This window comes from Takifugu flavidus, unplaced genomic scaffold (assembly GCF_003711565.1).
Source record: "Takifugu flavidus isolate HTHZ2018 unplaced genomic scaffold, ASM371156v2 ctg440, whole genome shotgun sequence".
NCBI lineage: Eukaryota > Metazoa > Chordata > Actinopteri > Tetraodontiformes > Tetraodontidae > Takifugu > Takifugu flavidus.
This window is the reverse complement of record NW_026622059.1, coordinates 1-19086: the sequence shown is the minus strand read 5'-3', so window position 1 is coordinate 19086 and position 19086 is coordinate 1. Positions and strand designations below refer to the sequence as shown.

General features: G+C 52.3%; 1 long non-coding RNA gene and 1 pseudogene across 1 annotated transcript; one reads left to right on the top strand and one right to left on the bottom strand.

Annotated features, from left to right (window-relative positions):
* Positions 1–5008: 5008 nt before the first annotated feature.
* Positions 5009–16047, top strand: LOC130520600 (NLR family CARD domain-containing protein 3-like; annotated as a pseudogene).
* Positions 16048–16181: 134 nt separating this feature from the next.
* Positions 16182–19074, bottom strand: LOC130520599 (uncharacterized). Its single transcript, XR_008948937.1, has 2 exons — positions 18941–19074; positions 16182–17435 (listed from the first exon to the last, which is right to left on the bottom strand). It is a non-coding gene; the product is annotated as an uncharacterized LOC130520599 (long non-coding RNA).
* Between the last annotated feature and the right edge of the window lie 12 nt (positions 19075–19086).

The window sequence follows — 19086 nt, the reverse complement described above, 5'->3', positions numbered from 1 at the left end:
TCTGTCTCATACGGTGGAGGGGTTGTTACAGGAGCCGTATGAGAGAAGGGAGTGTTAATCTTTTCCACAAGCGCCGCTGTTTGTTTTGCGGTTCTTTCAATAATTTCTTTAGCTATTTTGTTTTTCTTTTTTGCAGCCAATCTCACTTCTGTCTGTCCTCCTGTTCAAAAAGTTGCAACATTGCGAGTTCAGTCTGTCTTTTTTCTGCACGAGACTTCCCCCTTTTTCCTTTTTTCTCATTTGCTTTATAAGTGTACATTGTTTTGAATCACATCAGGGTTGAGGGTACCTTCAACCGGCCAAGGTTGTTCAATATCAGGCCAACGCTTGTTCCATTTCTTTGAGGCCTCTGGTAGGCCTTTAATAAGGGGATTGTTTTCTCTGCACCACCTCAATTGGGGTCATGCGTTTAACCGCTTTACTCTCCGCTTTTGACATTTTGCTGTAGCAGTTGTCTTAGGAAAGTACGGTATATCAATTTCAAACCTTAATATGTAAATGCTTGTTTATTTCACTTTAATGTTCAATTTAAATGCAAAACTATTAATTGTTTAACTGATAAATACAAAAAAAATAAATTCAATTAATATAGGAATCTAGAAATATAAAAACATGAAAGGAAACAGCAAAGCAGAATTATAGTAAAGAATTAATAAAGAAGAGGGTGTAAATAAAATTAAAAGGTTGAAGAAATTTATAAATTCCTTATAACTTTCAAACAAATCTGATCTGACTCTAAACCTGTCCAAATGATCTGCAAAACAATCGCTGTAGATGTTTGTCCAAACAATTATGGTGTGTATATATATAAAATTTCACTGGCCTTAGTGCAAGACCGTTATGTCGCCACCGGCAGATCAATTCCTCCTCTTGTCTGTCCCTACTGGAGTCAAGTTCAGGTGCATCAAAAGTGTAAAAAGGAAACAGAAAAAATTCAATAATTCATGAACTGTCAAACTCCTTCAACAAAATAAAAAGTGCACAATTCTTGAACACTATCATAAATTGTCAACAAACTTCTAATTAATGTGTTATTATCATTGTTTTTATCAATTATTGTTTTTTTTAATGTTATTGTTATGATAAACAATCATCAACAGTAAACAATCATTTAACAATTATTCATAAACCATAATCAGCCAAGTAGATAAACCTGTTGCATTTGTGCCCCAGCATATCTCTTCTTAAATTCCAACACACATTAAACAATCAAACGCTGATCAGTAAAGGAGAGAGAAAATGTGCGCTCCATTTTCTTCTCCTGATGAAAGCTGTCACTTCAGAAAGTGAGAGAGGGTTGAGTGGGGAGGGACTCTCCGCACCACCCCTAGGGGGAGCCAACTAGCTCCACCCCTTGAAGTCGAGAACCACTTCCTGTTCACTTCCGATAGTCGGAGAGTGAACATCCGTTCTTGCCAGCTCCAAGCTAGTCACTACTGGTTGCAGGCCCAACACACAGCTGCAGACTGTGAGCCACACCCTGAGATCCCAAGGATCCAAATCAACCAACAACGAATATGAATAATTTTCCAAAATCAATATAAGTAAAGTTCTTCAAAGATATTACATAAACATAGAAATCCGCAAGAACAAACTTCTAATTTCTCAGCTTTTCTTTGTTCACCACTACTTCAGCATATATGTATATGTGAGTGTGCGTGTGTGTGTGTGTATGTATGTGTATGTATATGTGGACCTTGCGGTCCTGCTGATCACACCCAGTTTCCTTGTCTCAGCACAGAATTATATGATATTCTTCACTACCAGGACCACCCTTAGGTCCTCATCAAACTTCAGATAAAATCTCAATCAATCTATCTGAGGTACAGAAAGATTTTTCCTTTGTTTCTTATAGTTTCAATCAATTCCCAATTTTGACAACAACTATGGTAACATCCCCCAAAAGTCACTTTTTTTTTCAGAACTAAATGCATCAGTGAGGCCTTCTCCCTCTCACAGCATCATTAACAGCTTCACAGGCTGAAACAGGCCATTGATATTTAGACTATTGATCAACGGCTGCTCCTATTAGGAGAATCAATAGAAAAATCAGGTCGTGCCCCCCACAATAGAACATGGCTGCACGAGTGTGCACTGTAGCGCACGGCGCACTTCCTGCACCTCCCACCTCCATGACCTCACTGTCAGGGGATCAACCTTTGCCAGAGGAGCCTCTCTGTGCCGCTCCGCCCCCATGGCGAGGGCGTCCGCGGTCTGCAGCCTCCACCCGTCTCAACGCTGTGCCGCTCCGCCCCCACGGCGACGCTGTCCGCGGCCTCCACCCGTCTCAACGCTGTGCCGCTCCGCCCCCACGGCGACGCTGTGTCCGCGGCCTCCACCCGTCTCAACGCTGTGCCGCTCCGCCCCCACGCCCCCTAACCCTAACCCTGTGCCGCTCCGCCCCCACGGCGACGGCTCCGCGGCCTGCAGCCTCCGCCCCCACGGCGACGGCGTCCGCGGCCTCCACCCGTCTCAACGCTGTGCCGCTCCGCCCCCACGGCGAGGGCGTCCACGGTCTGCGGCCTCCGCCCGTCTCAACGCTGTGCCGCTCCGCCCCCATGGCGAGGGCGTCCGCGGTCTGCAGCCTCCACCCGTCTCAACGCTGTGCCGCTCCGCCCCCATGGTGAGGGCGTCCGCGGTCTGCAGCCTCCACCCGTCTCAACGCTGTGCCGCTCCGCCCCCACGGCGAGGGCGTCCGCGGTCTGCGGCCTCCGCCCGTCTCAACGCTGTGCCGCTCCGCCCCCACGGCGAGGGCGTCCGCGGTCTGCGGCCTCCGCCCGTCTCAACGCTGTGCCGCTCCGCCCCCACGGCGACGCTGTCCGCGGCCTCCACCCGTCTCAGCGCTGTGCCGCTCCGCCCCCACGGCGAGGGCGTCCGCGGTCTGCAGCCTCCACCCGTCTCAACGCTGTGTGCCGCTCCGCCCCCACGGCGAGGGCGTCCGCGGTCTGCGGCCTCCACCCGTCTCAACGCTGTGCCGCTCCGCCCCCACGGCGAGGGCGTCCGCGGTCTGCGGCCTCCGCCCGTCTCAACGCTGTGCTGCTCCGCCCCCATGGTGAGGGCACGCCGTCCCGTCTAGAGCGGAGCGTGAACATCTGTGATGGCTTTGAAGAGTTCCTGTGTGAGACACCTGGTGATGTGACCAGTGTCACCACTGTGTCCTCCACAGCCTTGATGGGGCTGAAGAACAGGTGACCCGACAGCATGGACCCGCTACACCTGCCTCAGGTAACCGTCTTGGTGGCGTCGCTCTAGAACGGAACCGTTTCATTCAGGGTGGCGCCGACGGCGACATGAAGCTGTTCAAACTGTCGACGGCAGAGCGGAGTGTGTTTGGGTCATGGTGGTGGAATTTTACTGCTACTGAGTGTGTGAGTGAGTGTGTGTGTGTTTGTGTGTGTGTGTGTTTGTGTGGTGTGTTGTGGTGCGCTGTATGAGTGTGTGTGTGTGTGTGTGTGTGTGTGCGTGTGTTAGTGTGTGTGCTGTATGAGTGGTGTGTGTGTGTGTGCGTGTGTTAGTGTGTGTGCTGTGATGTGTATGGTGTGTGTGTGTGTGTGTGTGTGTGTGTGTGCGTGTGCTGTATGAGTGGTGTGTGTTTGTGTGTGTTGTGTGTGTGTGGTGCTGTATGAGTGGTGTGTGTGTGTGTGTGTGTGTGTGTGTGCTGTCCATTCTAATATCAATATCAGATTGATGTTTTTGTTTGTTCCTGTTTGTCATCAACAATGCCGCCTTGTCTCCAGATCCCTCAGAACTACTTGAGTCGCCCTGATCACAACTGTTTCATGCAGCTTTGTTCTTTTCTTTGATTCTAGACAACGTGCTCGTGTTCTTTGATGATCTGTGCTACTGTATCATAACCTGCTACTAATCACGACCCTGAAAGATGCAGCTCGATGGCACATGCGCTGCCTTTGTTCCTAAAGTCTTTGATGTCTTCTGTCATATGTTTCTTTAGGCTGATTCTGAAACTTTGGCTTTTGTCCCCTTTCGTTGGTCCACGTTACTAATATGGGTATTATGGGCTGTCCCAGTCCCGGTCGTTGGCCTGTCAAATGTCACTTTAGAGCAGTTCCATCAGCCAACTAAACCAATTCAAGTTAGTTGCCATTTCAAAATAAAGAGTTCAGAGTTAAGGGGTCTCACATTTGGGAGGTGCGTTTGGGCCCCATGTGACTAAAGCAGCTTTGAGAGAGGGGTTGATGTAGGTTCATCCAGAAAATGATCAAAACAGCTTTCTGTGATCTGCTCCCCCACAACTATCGTTGCTCTCTCTCTGTCTGATTTCCTGTCCCGTTACTGACAACCAACTTTGGACCATCGTCAATGACTCATTCAACCTTTAAACCATCTCCTGAACGATGGTGTTTGGGGACGGAGGCTCTAAATCAGGGTGCTCACACTTTTTCAGCATGCGAGCTACTTACAAAATGACCAAGTCAAAGTGATCTACCCACCACAAAATGCAAAACAAAATTAATTATTTTCAAATGTATTGAGGATTATTTGTATGTACAGTTGATGTACTTTGCTTAACTGAATGAGCCAATATGGCAAAACACACATAATAATTAACTATTAACCTTTTTTTGTAATTACCTAAGTTTACTTTGCTGACGGGCACTGAACTGAACCAGCCAGGGAGGCACAGGGACCGTAGCTGCTGACAGCCTCACCCACACCTCCAGATGTTCATCAGTCAACGCTTTTTGGACTTCATCATCTTCATGTAGAAAGTAGATGTTTGCACTGGCCGATATGAAAGTGATCTGTTTTTGTCTTCTTACTTGGTCCCGCTCCCTCAGTCATTTTGATGACCATCAGCTTTAGCGGTGGCTTAAAATCAGAGGTAATTGGCTGAATAGTTTAGCGCTTCTGATTGGCTGCCCTGTATGTCAATCAAGTCACGGGACTGCTGATAGGCTGACGTCGTTCTGCTGCACTCAGCGCCGTTGTTTGCACGTGATTGGTCACTTGATCGTCAACTTCAGTTGTCATCTCACTGGCTGCCCTGTACATCAATCACGTGACGGGACGAATGATAGGCTGATATTTTTAAATGTCACGCCGCGATCGACCGACCGGTAGATCCCGATCGACCGGTAGATCGGGATCGACGTAATGAGCCCCCCTGCTCTAAAGAGAAGACGGACGCTACAATGGCCCAAGAGATCCTGCTGAATGTTCTGGAGCATTTAACTGAGGATGAATTCGATAAATTCAATTTTTACCTGAAAGATCCTGGAGTCATGGGAGGCTTCAACCCGATTAAAGAGGGCCAAATAGATAACAAAAAAAGGACGGTCGTTGTGGATTTGATGGTGAAGGCTTACAAAGATCAAGGAGCCGTGGAAGTCACCAAGAAGATTTTAGAGAAGATACCTCGGAACGACATTCTGCAAAATCTTTCAGCTGTCAGTTCAGATCCAACAGGTCAGTGACGCTTGTTTCAGTTTCTGTTCTAAAGCCTTTAATACAGGAGAGGTTAAAGGTTAAACTGTTTCTCTAGTTCGTTATCAGTGTTGCTGAGAATAAAGTGCTGAACGGAGAACAGAAAGCTCAAAACACGTCGGGTAAAACATCTTTACACTAAAATGTTTCAGAGAATTCCAGAGTTGTTTCATGATGATATATTCATAAAGCACTTTAAAAACAATCATTACAATTATAAAGCAGCTCAGATAAAATAAGTATAAAAGAACACGGAAGAAAAACGGCAAAAACGAAAGCAGGATGTTGGAGAGGAAGTGATGAGTTTCCATCCTGTGCTGTTGCCGTAAGAGGAAGCTTCGGTTTACTTGCTGCTAGGGCCACTGCACGTCTGCAGTGTAGCTACCAGTGTGGGCCCTGGGGAGGTTCATTTTTATACGAGCACGCGAACATGTAAGATTACAATACGCGTAAGGGTAAGCATCATATGATAAAGCATAAGCGTCACAAGATAAAACAAAGCATGATATACAGAAAGGAACATATAAGAAAATGGGGGATGGATGGTCAGGTTGTCTCCTGCTATCCTGAGGTGATAGAACATCAGCTAAAGCAGGTCAGGGTTCTGGTCAGGAGTGACAATAAGTAGTTACAGCATTTTTAAATGAACAGTTTGAACCTGACACAGGATCAAGGTGCATTTTGAGATGGCTTTTAAAGATGTGGAGTAAAGGAGGCTGTTTAACGTCCGATGGCAGATGGCTTCATGATTTAGGAGCAGCACTCCAGGTGGTTCTGCTGAGATTCTGGTGCCTCCGGGAGCCGATCAGCCGCCCTGAGGCCCAAAATCACCAGATTGCTGCATCAGAGGACTTTACAGGCAGCACAGGTGTGACGTCCTCCGTCCTCAGGCCCTCAAACCAGGTCAGGAAAAACCTGGAGAAACCTGGAGGAGATCCACAGCTGAGGGATCCGTCTCCCTGGGACGGGCAGACGTGCAGCAGAGGCCACGTGCACAGAGCACATCAGCATTAACAGTAATATACCAGGTCCAGGTGCATCTTCAGACGTCCTCATCAGAGATGTGGCCCACCTTCATCCTCCGGGTCCTGATGGAGCGAATCCAGGATCAGCAAGACCAGAGAAAACCAAGACCGGCAATATGTGCATTTATGTAGGAGAATATGGGAACGGGCAGGAGAGGACAGACGGGCCATGCTGTAATAAAGGCATGGATAGAGGTGTAATAAAGGCATGGATAGAGGTGTAATAAAGGCATGGATAGAGGTGTAATAAAGGCATGGATAGAGTGACCATCATCACCACTAACGTCATTAAAATGTCATAAATTAGAGTTAACTGTTACCAAGACACACAGGAAGTGGTCTGACTGACTGAGGCATGCTTAGGGTTAGGGTTAACCCATCCTTCCAGATGAAGCTGCACCGCCTTTTCTTGGAATGGAGGTTTGTGTCCTATCAAGTTCAGAACTCATGATCAACCCTTCGGACCTGCTGAGACCCGCCACCACTTTCATTGTTTTTCCTGATCTGGAATCAGTGAAACTTGATCCAGTCTGAAACTTTGAGCGTCAGATCTCAACAGCAGCATCAACAGCAAATTGCTGCAGCGTCAGTCTGAAAGAATTCCAGTCGTACCTGCTTTAAAAGCTCTTCTGAGTTCTTTACTTAAGTTTTTGGGATTGTTTTACTCCAGTGATGCTGTTCTTGTCTTTTTGAAATGTGAGGCCCAACTGGACCTGAGAAGAAGATAAACTGTAAAACATCAGCTCAAAGCACTCTGGAATAAATATATATATATTCATATCTGCTGAATATATCGACTAACATGTGCATGTATATTTTGCTTTTAGGTCCCACATGTGAACACGTCCCCATCGGCTCTTATCAATCAAAGCTTCAGTCAAACCTGAGGAGCAAGTTTATGTGTGTGCAGGAAGGCTGTGATGAGAAGGCAGATGAGCAACGGCTGGACGACGTCTACACACAGCTGTACGTCACCACGGTGGCGACATACACATCAATGCTCAGCACGAGGTCACTCAGATTGACATGGTTGGGAACCCTTCAGACACAGAACAACCCATTAGTCCCAGTGACCTGTTTACACCTCCAGCTGGGAAATATAAACCCATAAGAACTGTTCTGACCAACGGAAATGCAGGAATTGGCAAAACCTTTCTAATCCGCAAGTTTGTGTTGGACTGGGCAGAACAACGAGCCAATCAAGACGTGCATCTCATATTGCCGTTCACCTTTCGCCAGCTGAACCTGTTGAGGGGGAGACGCCTATCCTTGGCTGAACTCACTCATAAGTGCATCCAAGAGTCCAGGGCCATTCAAATAGAGGCTCTTAACAGCATCTTTACAGCTCTGCAGTCATCAGGAGACGCCAATTTTGACAGTTGTAAATTCAAGCTTCTGTTTATCTTGGATGGGCTGGATGAGAGCCGACTAGAAATGGACACCAGAACCAATGAATTCCAGGAGGCGGATATAGATGTGAAGGCACCGTGCTCGGTGGAGGTCCTGCTCACAAACCTCATTAACAGAAGTCTTCTCCCCTCCGCTCGACTCTGGATAACCACGAGGCCCGCGGCAGCCAATCAGATCCATCCGGATTTTGTGGACATGAGGACAGAGGTGCGAGGGTTTACTGATGTGCAGAAGGAAGAGTACTTTAGGAGGAAGTTCAAGGAGGAGGAGCGGGCGTGCAGGATCATCTCTCACATCAAGGCATCTCGAAGCCTCCATATCATGTGTCACATCCCAATCTTCTGCTGGGTCACTGCAAAGGTTTTTGAGGATGTGTTGAAGATGCGAGAAGAGCTGCCCAAGACTCTCACAGCGATGTACATCTACTTCCTGGATGTTCAGTCCACAGAAAACAAGAGAGGAGACGGGAAAGCTCCACAATGGAGTCCAGAGAGCTGTGAGATGATTCCAATTCTGGCAAAGCTGGCATTTGAACAACTGCAGAAAGGCAATGTGATCTTCTACGAGTCCGATCTAAGAGACTGTGGCATCACCGTCAGTCGGCTGATGCCTACTCAGGAGTGTTCACGCAGATGTTCAGAAGGGAGCGAGGACTGTTCAAGGAGGAGGTGTTCTGCTTTGTCCATCTGAGTGTTCAGGAGTTTCTCGCTGCTCTTCATGCACATTGACATTCACCAAGTTTGGCACCAACATACTGTCAAAAAAAACAACCTTATTACGTTATTTAGGCTCTAAACTGTTCAACACCAAAATCAAACAGGCTGATTTTTACCAGTGTGCGGTGGACGAGGCCTTGCAAAATGAAAAAGGACACCTGGACCTGTTCCTGCGGTTCCTTTTGGGTCTTTCTCTGCCGACCAATCAGGCTCTTCTACGAGGTCTAATTAACGGTGAAGGCAGCTCAGAGCCCAATCAGGAAATCATTGGCTACATCAAGGAGAAGACTGGAGAGAATCTGTCCTCAGAGAGAATCATCAACCTGTTCCACTGTCTGAGCGAGCTGAACGATAGTTCACTGGTCCAGGAGGTTCAACAGAACCTCAGATCCAGAAGATTGAGAACAGAAAGGCTCTCCTCTGCTCAGTGGTCAGCTCTTGGCTTCATATTACTGTCCTCAGGACAAGACCTGGAGATGTTTGACCTGAAGAAATACTCTGCTTCAGAGTGGGTTCTTCTGAGACTGCTGCCAGTGGTCACAGCCTGCAGAAAAGCCATGTAAGTGTTCTGCAGGTGTCTGCAGGTGTTCAGCAGGTGTCTGCAGGTGTCTGCAGGTGTCTGCAGGTGGTTGCAGGTGTTCTGCAGGTGTCTGCAGGTGTTCTGCAGGTGTTCTGCAGGTGTTCTGCAGGTGTCTGTCTGCAGTGTCTGCAGGTGTCTGCAGGTGTCTGCAGGTGTTCTACAGGTGTTCTGTAGGTGTCTGCAGGTGTCTGCAGGTGTCTGCAGGTGTCTGCAGGTGTTCTGTAGGTGTCTGCAGGTGTCTGCAGGTGTCTGCAGGTGTTCTGCAGGTGTCTGCAGGTGTTCTGCAGGTGTTCTGCAGGTGTCTGCAGGTGTTCTGCAGGTGTCTGCAGGTGTTCTGCGGGTGTCTGCAGGTGTCTGCAGGTGTTCTGCAGGTGTCTGCAGGTGTCTGCAGGTGTCTGCAGGTGACTGCAGGTGTTCTGCAGGTGTCTGCAGGTGTCTACAGGTGTCTGCAGGTGTTCTCCAGGTGTCTGCAGGTGTCTGCAGGTGTCTGCAGGTGTCTGTAGGTGGTTGCAGGTGTTCTGCAGGTGTCTGCAGGTGTTCTGCAGGTGTCTGCAGGTGGTTGCAGGTGTTCTGCAGGTGTCTGCAGGTGTTCTGCAGGTGTCTGCAGGTGGTTGCAGGTGTCTGTAGGTGTCTGCAGGTGTCTGCAGGTGTTCTGCAGGTGTCTGCAGGTGTCTGCAGGTATCTGCAGGTGTTCTGCAGGTGTTCTACAGGTGTCTGCAGGTGTTCTGCAGGTGTCTGCAGGTGTCTGCAGGTGTCTACAGGTGTCTGCAGGTGTCTGCAGGTGTTCTGCAGGTGTTCTGCAGGTGTCTGCAGGTGTCTGCAGGTGTTCTGCAGGTGTCTGCAGGTGTTCTGCAGGTGTTCTGCGGTGTGTCTGCAGGTGTCTGCGGGTGTCTGCAGGTGTTCTGCAGGTGTCTGCAGGTGTCTGCAGGTGTCTGCGGGTGTCTGCAGGTGTCTGCAGGTGTCTGCAGGTGTTCTGCAGGTGTCTGCAGGTGTCTGCAGGTGTCTGCAGGTGTTCTACAGGTGTCTGCAGGTGTTCTGCAGGTGTTCTGCAGTTGTTCTGCAGGTGTCTGCAGGTGTTTCTGCAGGTGTTCTGCAGGTGTCTGCAGGTGTCTGCAGGTGTCTGCAGGTGTTCTGCAGGTGTCTGCAGGTGTCTGAAGGTGTCTGCAGGTTTCCTGCAGGTGTTCTGCAGGTGTCTGCAGGTGTCTGCAGGTGTTCTGCAGGTGTCTGCAGGTGTCTGCAGGTGTTCTGCAGGTGTTCTGCAGGTGTCTGCAGGTGTCTACAGGTGTCTGCAGGTGTCTGCAGGTGTTCTGCAGGTGTTCTGCAGGTGTCTGCAGGTGTCTGCAGGTGTTCTGCAGGTGTCTGCAGGTGTTCTGCAGGTGTTCTGGGGTGTCTGCAGGTGTCTGCGGGTGTCTGCAGGTGTTCTGCAGGTGTCTGCAGGTGTCTGCAGGTGTCTGCGGGTGTCTGCAGGTGTCTGCAGGTGTCTGCAGGTGTCTGCAGGTGTTCTGCAGGTGTCTGCAGGTGTCTGCAGGTGTCTGCAGGTGTCTGCAGGTGTTCTGCAGGTGTCTGCAGGTGTCTGCAGGTGTCTGCAGGTGTCTGCAGGTGTTCAGCAACACGCATCACATCTGGCAGCGTTTTAGGCAGTCGCAGTAGTTACTCCAAGAACTGATTTCATTCCGTATCATTGCACCTTCCGTCCTCATAAAGGTCAACTAAAGAAATAAGCCTGCGTCCCTGATTGTGCAGGAGAGAACCAGAAGGATTTCCTGCTTTCTTCTTCTTTTTCTTTTTTCAGGTTGAGTCACTGCAATCTGAGTGAGAGGAGTTGTGAAGCTCTGTCCCCCGTCCTCAGCGCCTCCTCCTCTAGTCTGCTAGAGCTGGACCTGAGTGACAATGAGCTGAGGGATTCAGGGCTGAACGAGCTCTCTGTTGGTCTGAAGAGTCCAAACTGCCGGCTGGAGATCCTCAGGTTAGTGCTCCTTATCAGCATCATCAGTTTTTCTAAATGGCAGCTTGAAATGTTGGTTATCTTCCAAAAAGAGGAAATATCTTTACCAAAAATGCCGACCAGCCGACCACTGTTCACTCCCACAGCTTTTAAAATGACTTAGTCTGGTTCTGGTTCCTGTGCTTCGCTCCCCAGTCAGGTCCAGGCCCCAACACACGACCCAGAACTTTGCATAAATGAGCTGTTAATTAGTGAGGAATGTCTGTGTTGTGTGTGTGTGTGTGTGTGTGTGTGTGTGTGTGTGGTGTGTGTGTGTGTGTGTGTGTGTGTGTGTGTTGTGGTGTGTGTGTGCGTGCGTGTGTGTGGTGTGTGTGGTGGATGTGCTTGCATGCAGGTTATCGGGCTGTCTCATCACAGCAGAAGGATGTTCTTCTCTGGCCTCAGCGTTGAGGTCCAACCCAACCCATCTAAAAGAACTGGACCTGAGCTTCAACCATCCTGGAGATGTTGGAACGAAGCAGCTCTCTGCTGTTCTGGAGGATCCAGAGTTGAGCCTGGAGGTTCTCAGGTAGATGCAAACACCCTCCCTAAAATGAAGACCTGATACTATTTATGGATGAGCGATGTACATCTACTTCCTGGTTGTTCAGTCCACACCGAAAAACAAGAGAGGAGACGGGAAAGCTCCACAATGGAGTCCAGAGAGCTGTGAGATGATTCCAATTCTGGCAAAGCTGGCATTTAAACAACTGCAGAAAGGCAATGTGATCTTCTACGAGTCCGATCTAAGAGACTGTGGCATCACCGTCAGGTCGGCTGATGCCTACTCAGGAGTGTTCACGCAGATGTTCAGAAGGAGCGAGGACTGTTCAAGGAGGAGGTGTTCTGCTTTGTCCATCTGAGTGTTCAGGAGTTTCTCGCTGCTCTTCATGCACATTTGACATTCACCAATTCTGGCACCAACATACTGTCAAAAAACCAACCTTATTACGTTATTTACGCTCTAAAATGCCCAACACCAAAATCAAACAGGCTGATTTTTACCAGTGTGCGGTGGACGAGGCCTTGCAAAATGAAAAAGGACACCTGGACCTGTTCCTGCGGTTCCTTTTGGGTCTTTCTCTGCCGACCAATCAGGCTCTTCTACGAGGTCTAATTAACGGTGAAGGCAGCTCAGAGCCCAATCAGGAAATCATTGGCTACATCAAGAGGAGATTGGAGAGAATCTGTCCTCAGAGAGAATCATCAACCTGTTCCACTGTCTGAACGAGCTGAACGATAGTTCACTGGTCCAGGAGGTTCAACAGAACCTCAGATCCAGAAGATTGACAACAGAAAGTCTCTCCTCTGCTCAGTGGTCAGCTCTTGGCTTCATGTTACTGTCCTCAGGACAAGACCTGGAGATGTTTGACCTGAAGAAATACTCTGCTTCAGAGTGGGTTCTTCTGAGGCTGCTGCCAGTGGTCAGAGCCTGCAGAAAAGTCCTGTAAGTGTTCTGCAGGTGTTCTGCAGGTGTTCTGCAGGTGTCTGCAGGTGTTCTGCAGGTGTCTGCAGGTGTCTGCAGGTGTCTGCAGGTGTCTACAAGTGTTCTGCAGGTGTTCTGCAGGTGTCTGCAGGTTTCTGCAGGTGTTCTGCAGGTGTCTGCAGGTGTTCTGCATGTGTCTGCAGGTTTCTGCATGTGTCTGCAGGTGTCTGCAGGTGTTCTGCAGGTGACCTGTAAATGTTCTGCAGGTGTTCTGCAGGTGTTCTGCAGGTGACCTGTAAATGTTCTGCAGGTGTCTGCAGGTGTTCTGCAGGTGTCTGCAGGTGTCTGCAGGTGTTCTGCAGGTGTCTGCAGGTGTCTGCAGGTGTCTGCAGGTGTTCTGCAGGTGTTCTGCAGGTGTCTGCAGGTGTTCTGCAGGTGTCTGCAGGTGTTCTGCTGCAGGTGTCTGCAGGTGTCTGCAGGTGTCTGCAGGTGTTCTACAGGTGTCTGCAGGTGTCTGCAGGTGTCTGCAGGTGTTATGCATGTGTCTGCAGGTGTCTGCAGGTGTTCTGCAGGTGTCTGCAGGTGTCTGCAGGTGTCTGCAGGTGTTCTGCAGGTGTCTGCAGGTGTCTGCAGGTGTTCTGCAGGTGTCTGCAGGTGTTTGCAGGTGTTCTACAGGTGTCTGCAGGTGTTCTGCAGGTGTCTGCAGGTGTTCTGCAGGTGACCTGTAAATGTTCTGCAGGTGTTCTGCAGGTGTCTGCAGGTGTTCTGCAGGTGTCTGCAGGTGTCTGCAGGTGTTCTGCAGGTGTCTGCAGGTGTCTGCAGGTGTCTGCAGGTGTTATGCATGTGTCTGCAGGTGTCTGCAGGTGTTCAGCAACACGCATCACACCTGGCAGCGTTTTAGGCAGTCGCAGTAGTTACTCCAAGAACTGATTTCATTCCGTATCATTGCACCTTCCGTCCTCATAAAGGTCAACTAAAGAAATAAGCCTGCGTCCCTGATTGTGCAGGAGAGAACCAGAAGGATTTCCTGCTTTCTTCTTCTTTTCTTTTTTCAGGTTGAGTCACTGCAATCTGAGGGAGAGGAGTTGTGAAGCTCTGTCCCCCGTCCTCAGCGCCTCCTCCTCTAGTCTGCTAGAGCTGGACCTGAGTAACAATGACCTGAGGGATTCAGGGCTGAACAAGCTCTCTGTTGGTCTGAAGAGTCCAAACTGCCGGCTGGAGATCCTCAGGTTAGTACTCCTTATCAGCATCATCAGTTTTTCTAAATGGCAGCTTGAAATTTTGGTTATCTTCCAAAGGAGGAAATATCTTTACCAAAAATGCCGACCAGCCGACCACTGTTCACTCCCACAGCTTTTAAAATGACTTAGTCTGGTTCTGGTTCCTGTGCTTCGCTCCCCAGTCAGGTCCAGGCCCCGACACACGACCCAGAACTTTGCATAAACGAGCTGTTAATTAGTGAGCAATGTGTGTGTTGTGTGTGGTGTGGTTTGTGTGTGTGTGTGGTGTGTGTGTGTGCATGTGTGTGTATGTGTGGTGGATGTGTGGGTTTGTTGTGTTGTGTGGTTGTGTGTGGTGTGTGTGTGTGTGTGGTGTTGTTGTGTGCATGTGTGTTGTGTGGTGTGTGTGCATGTGTGTGTGTGTGTGTGTGTCTGTGTCTGTGTGTGTTTGTGTGGTTGTGTGTGGTGTGCATGTGTGTGTGTGTGGTGGATTGTGTGTGTTGTGTGTTCATGTGTGTGCGTGTGTGTGTGGTGGATGTGTGTGTTTCTTGTGTGTGGTGTGCGTGCGTGTGTGTGTGTGTGTGTTTTGTGTGTGTGTGGTGTGTGTGTGTGTGTGTGTGCGTGTGTGTGTGGGGTGGATGTGCTTGCATGCAGGTTATCGGGCTGTCTCATCACAGCAGAAGGATGTTCTTCTCTGCCTCAGCGTTGAGGTCCAACCCAACCCATCTAAAAGAACTGGACCTGAGCTTCAACCATCCTGGAGATGATGGAACGAAGCAGCTCTCTGCTGTTCTGGAGGATCCAGAGTTGAGCCTGGAGGTTCTCAGGTAGATGCAAACACCCTCCCTAAAATGAAGACTGATACTATTTATTGATGAGCATGGAGACCTTCCAGACGTTCGGTGGTTCAAGCAGCACATTGTGAGATCTGAACCACCTCTGAGCAGAGAGATGTGATGCTTTCTGGACCTTCAGGGTACGAGAACCCACATAAGGGAGAATAAAAGGGTCACGTCAGAGATACAAAAATCAGGTGATGCCAGCACAACCATCTGGCTGCAGCCACTGCCTGGGAGGGAATCCTTAGAGAGAAATAGGCAAAGTTCTCCTCCATGACGTTGGCATATGGAGAGATGTCACAAATCCAGCTCTGAGGTTCACAACCGAATCAAGAGCAAACCGGTTCAGGCAGACCCAAAGTCAGGGACGAACAGTGTAGAGCTCAAGGTTGAGGTGGCATCTGTTGAACCTCTGTCCTGCCTTGGATTTCATTTCCTCTGTGTCTTCTCCCAATCCAGACTGGACCATTGTGGGAAAGAGAGACTTAAGAGTGGTCTGAAGAAGTGTAAGTGATCAACTTGATGCGTCAGCACGTCACGCTCTGAAAAAAGCAGCAGTTAGTGGACTCAGTTGTGTTTCATGAGCTGGTTCCTGGTTCCTCCTCTCTCCCTTTAGATCACTGTGAGCTCAGCGTGGACACCAACACCGTCCACAGGTTAATCCAAGTGTCCAACAACAGGGTGATGAGGACAGTGGCCGAGGACCAACCATATCCAGACCATCCAGAGAGGTTTCAGGACTGGCCCCAGCTGCTGTGTAGCAACAGCCTAACTGGTCGCTGTTACTGGGAGGTGGAGTGGACAGGATGGGTTTGGATTTCTGTGGCATACAAAAAGATCCAGAGACATGGAAGCAGTCCCCAAAGCCGGTTTGGAAGAGAATCAGCAGTCTTGGAGCCTTGAGTGTTCTGACAGAGGTTACTCTGTCCTCCACGATGACAAAAGGGTAGACCTCCTCCCCTTCTCATCCACTGATCCTCGGAGAGTCGCCGTCTATGTGAACTACCCCGCTGGCACTGTGACCTTCTACAGATCACCACCGACACCACCCTGGTCCACCTCCATACCTTCAAAACCACATTCACTGAACCGCTGTTCCCTGGCTTTGGTTTATGGTCTTGGTCCTCGACCGGTTCCTCGGTGCATTTGTGTTCGACCGCAGGAGAAGCTTCCGTCTGAAGAAACACGAGGGTTGAGCTCACGGCCTGAATATGAGTTCTAGACCTGCTGGATGTTCATCATGAAGGTCCCGTCTGTCCAACCAACCTCATCTTTCCTATTGCTGATTCCACAGGTTGTCAGGAGAGAGCAACGTGATCCTAGGAAAACTGGCTGTTTTTCTACACCTTTGTCCTTTATTTTTAATTTTCCTGGTGAGATTAAACCTCTTTTTCCAAAGCGACTCAGCCAAGTTGGCCTCATCCTTCATGATCACCACGAGAACTCACAGATGTAAACAGTAACATAGATCCCAAGAGGACAGAGAGCTTAGAACGGAGAAGAGACAAAATTAACATCCAACAAAGAAAAGCAATGTCAATTCTCACTCAGATACATTTTTAAGGGTCTTGAATTGTCCAAGCGTGAACTATGGGGTGTTTAGAATGTTATTCCACAGCCAGCTAAATAATCATAGAGCTCTGGAAAGGCTGCCATCTAGTGGAGCAAATGTTGTAGGCACCATATAACACACTGTGATCATCAGTATAAATCTGTATTCTAAAAAACAAGCATCTTCAGAGTCGCCCTCGACTTAAAAATAATCTCATGGTGAATCACAATACAAGAGGAAACAGCATCTGCATGTTGTCAAGAGGACATTTCTGATATTCCAATATTTATGTTTTTAACTGTAGTGCTGATCACGGCCATGCTGGGGGGGGGGGGGGGTGAAGGTCTAGAACAGCACCGAATCGTGACTAAAGACGACACAAAAGCAGTCCGGGATTTTTGACCACAATTCCAATGAAGCAGGAATCAGAAATAAACTGGATCACAGTGGGATTGTGGAGCACGTCTGAGATGTTCAGCCATCGTAGCTCTGGTGCAGTAAAGATGAAGTATTCTACATATACGGCTGAATATATAGTTAGAACTAAATGCATCAGTGAGGCCTTCCTTCCTCTCACAGCATCATTAACAGCTTCACAGGCTGAAACAGGCCATTGATATTGAGTCTATTGATCAACGGCTGCTCCTGTTAGGAGAATCAATAGAAAAATCAGGTCGTCCCCCACAATAGAACATGGCTGCACGAGTGTGCACTGTAGCGCACGGCTGTGCCGCTCCGCCCCCATGGCGAGGGCGTCCGCGGTCTGCAGCCTCTGCCCGTCTCAACGCTGTGCCGCTCCGCCCCCACGGCGAGGGCGTCCGCGGCCTCCACCCATCTCAACGCTGTGCCGCTCCGCCCCTGGCGACGGTGTCCGCGGCCTCCACCCGTCTCAACGCTGTGCCGCTCCGCCCCCACGGCGACGGCGTCCGCGGCCTCCACCCGTCTCAACGCTGTGCCGCTCCGCCCCCACGGCGACTGCGTCCGCGGCCTCCACACGTCTCAACGCTGTGCCGCTCCGCCCCCACGGCGGCCGCGTCCGCGGCCTCCACCCGTCTCAACGCTGTGCCGCTCCGCCCCCATGCGGCGCTGCGTCCGCGGCCTCCACCCGTCTCAACGCTGTGCCGCTCCGCCTCCACGGCGACGGCGTCCGCAGCCTCCACCCGTCTCAACGCTGTGCCGCTCCCCCCACGGCGACGCCGTCCGCGGCCTCCACCCGTCTCAACGCTGTGCCGCTCCGCCTCCACGGCGACGGCGTCCGCGCCTCCACCCGTCTCAACGCTGTGCCGCTCCGCCCCCACGGCGACGCGTCCGCGGCCTCCACCCGTCTCAACGCTGTGCCGCTCCGCCCCCACGGCGACGGCGTCCGCGGCCTGCAGCCTCCGCCCCCACGGCGACGGCGTCCGCGGTCCGCGGCCTCCATCCGTCTCAACGCTGTGCCGCTCCGCCCCCACGGCGACGGCATCCGCGGTCCGCGGCCTCCACCCGTCTCAACGCTGTGCCGCTCCGCCCCCACGGTGAGGGCGTCCGCGGTCCGCGGCCTCCACCCCTCTCAACGCTGTGCCGCTCCGCCCCCACGGCGACGGCATCCGCGGCCTGCGGCCTCCACCCGTCTCAACGCTGTGCCGCTCCGCCCCCACGGCGACTGCGTCCGCGGCCTCCACCCGTCTCAACGCTGTGCCGCTCCGCCCCCACGGCGCGGCGTCCGCGGCCTCCACCCGTCTCAACGCTGTGCCGCTCCGCCCCCACGGCGACGCCCCGTCCGCGGCCTCCACCCGTCTCAACGCTGTGCCGCTCCGCCCCACGGCGACGGCGTCCGCAGCCTCCACCCGTCTCAACGCTGTGCCGCTCCGCCCCAACGGCGACGCCGTCCGCGGCCTCCACCCGTCTCAACGCTGTGCCGCTCCGCCCACCACGGCGACGGCGTCCGCGGCCTGCAGCCTCGCCGCCCGCCGCCGCGCGCCCGCCCACGGCGACGGTCCGCGGTCCGCGGCCTCCATCCGTCTCAACGCTGTGCCGCTCCGCCCCCACGGCGACGGCATCCGCGGTCCGCGGCCTCCCCCGTCTCAACGCTGTGCCGCTCCCCCCCACGGCGCCGGCGTCCGCGGCCTCCACCCGTCTCAACGCTGTGCCGCTCCGCCCCCACGGCGACTGCGTCCGCGGCCTCCACCCGTCTCACGCTGTGCCGCTCCGCCTCCACGGCGACGGCGTCCGCAGCCTCCACCCGTCTCAACGCTGTGCCGCTCCGCCCCCACGGCGACGCCGTCCGCGGCCTCCACCCGTCTCAACGCTGTGCCGCTCCGCCCCCACGGCGACGGCGTCCACGCCTGCAGCCTCCGCCCCCACGGCGACGGCGTCCGCGTCCGCGGCCTCCACCCGTCTCAACGCTGTGCCGCTCCGCCCCCACGGCGACGGCATCCGCGGTCCGCGGCCTCCACCCGTCTCAACGCTGTGCCGCTCCGCCCCCACGGCGACGGCGTCCGCGGTCCGCGGCCTCCACCCGTCTCAACGCTGTGCCGCTCCGCCCCACGGCGAGGGCGTCCGCGGTCCGCGGCCTCCACCCATCTCAACGCTGTGCCGCTCCGCCCCCACGGCGACGGCGTCCGCGGCCTCCACCCGTCTCAACGCTGTGCCGCTCCGCCCCCACGGCGAGGGCGTCCGCGGCCTGCGGCCTCCACCCGTCTCAACGCTGTGCCGCTCCGCCCCCACGGCGACGGCGTCCGCGGCCTGCAGCCTCCGCCCCCACGGCGACGGCGTCCGCGTCCGCAGCCTCCACCCGTCTCAACGCTGTGCCGCTCCGCCCCCACGGCGACGGCATCCGCGGTCCGCGGCCTCCACCCGTCTCAACGCTGTGCCGCTCCGCCCCCACGGCGACGGCATCCGCGGTCCGCG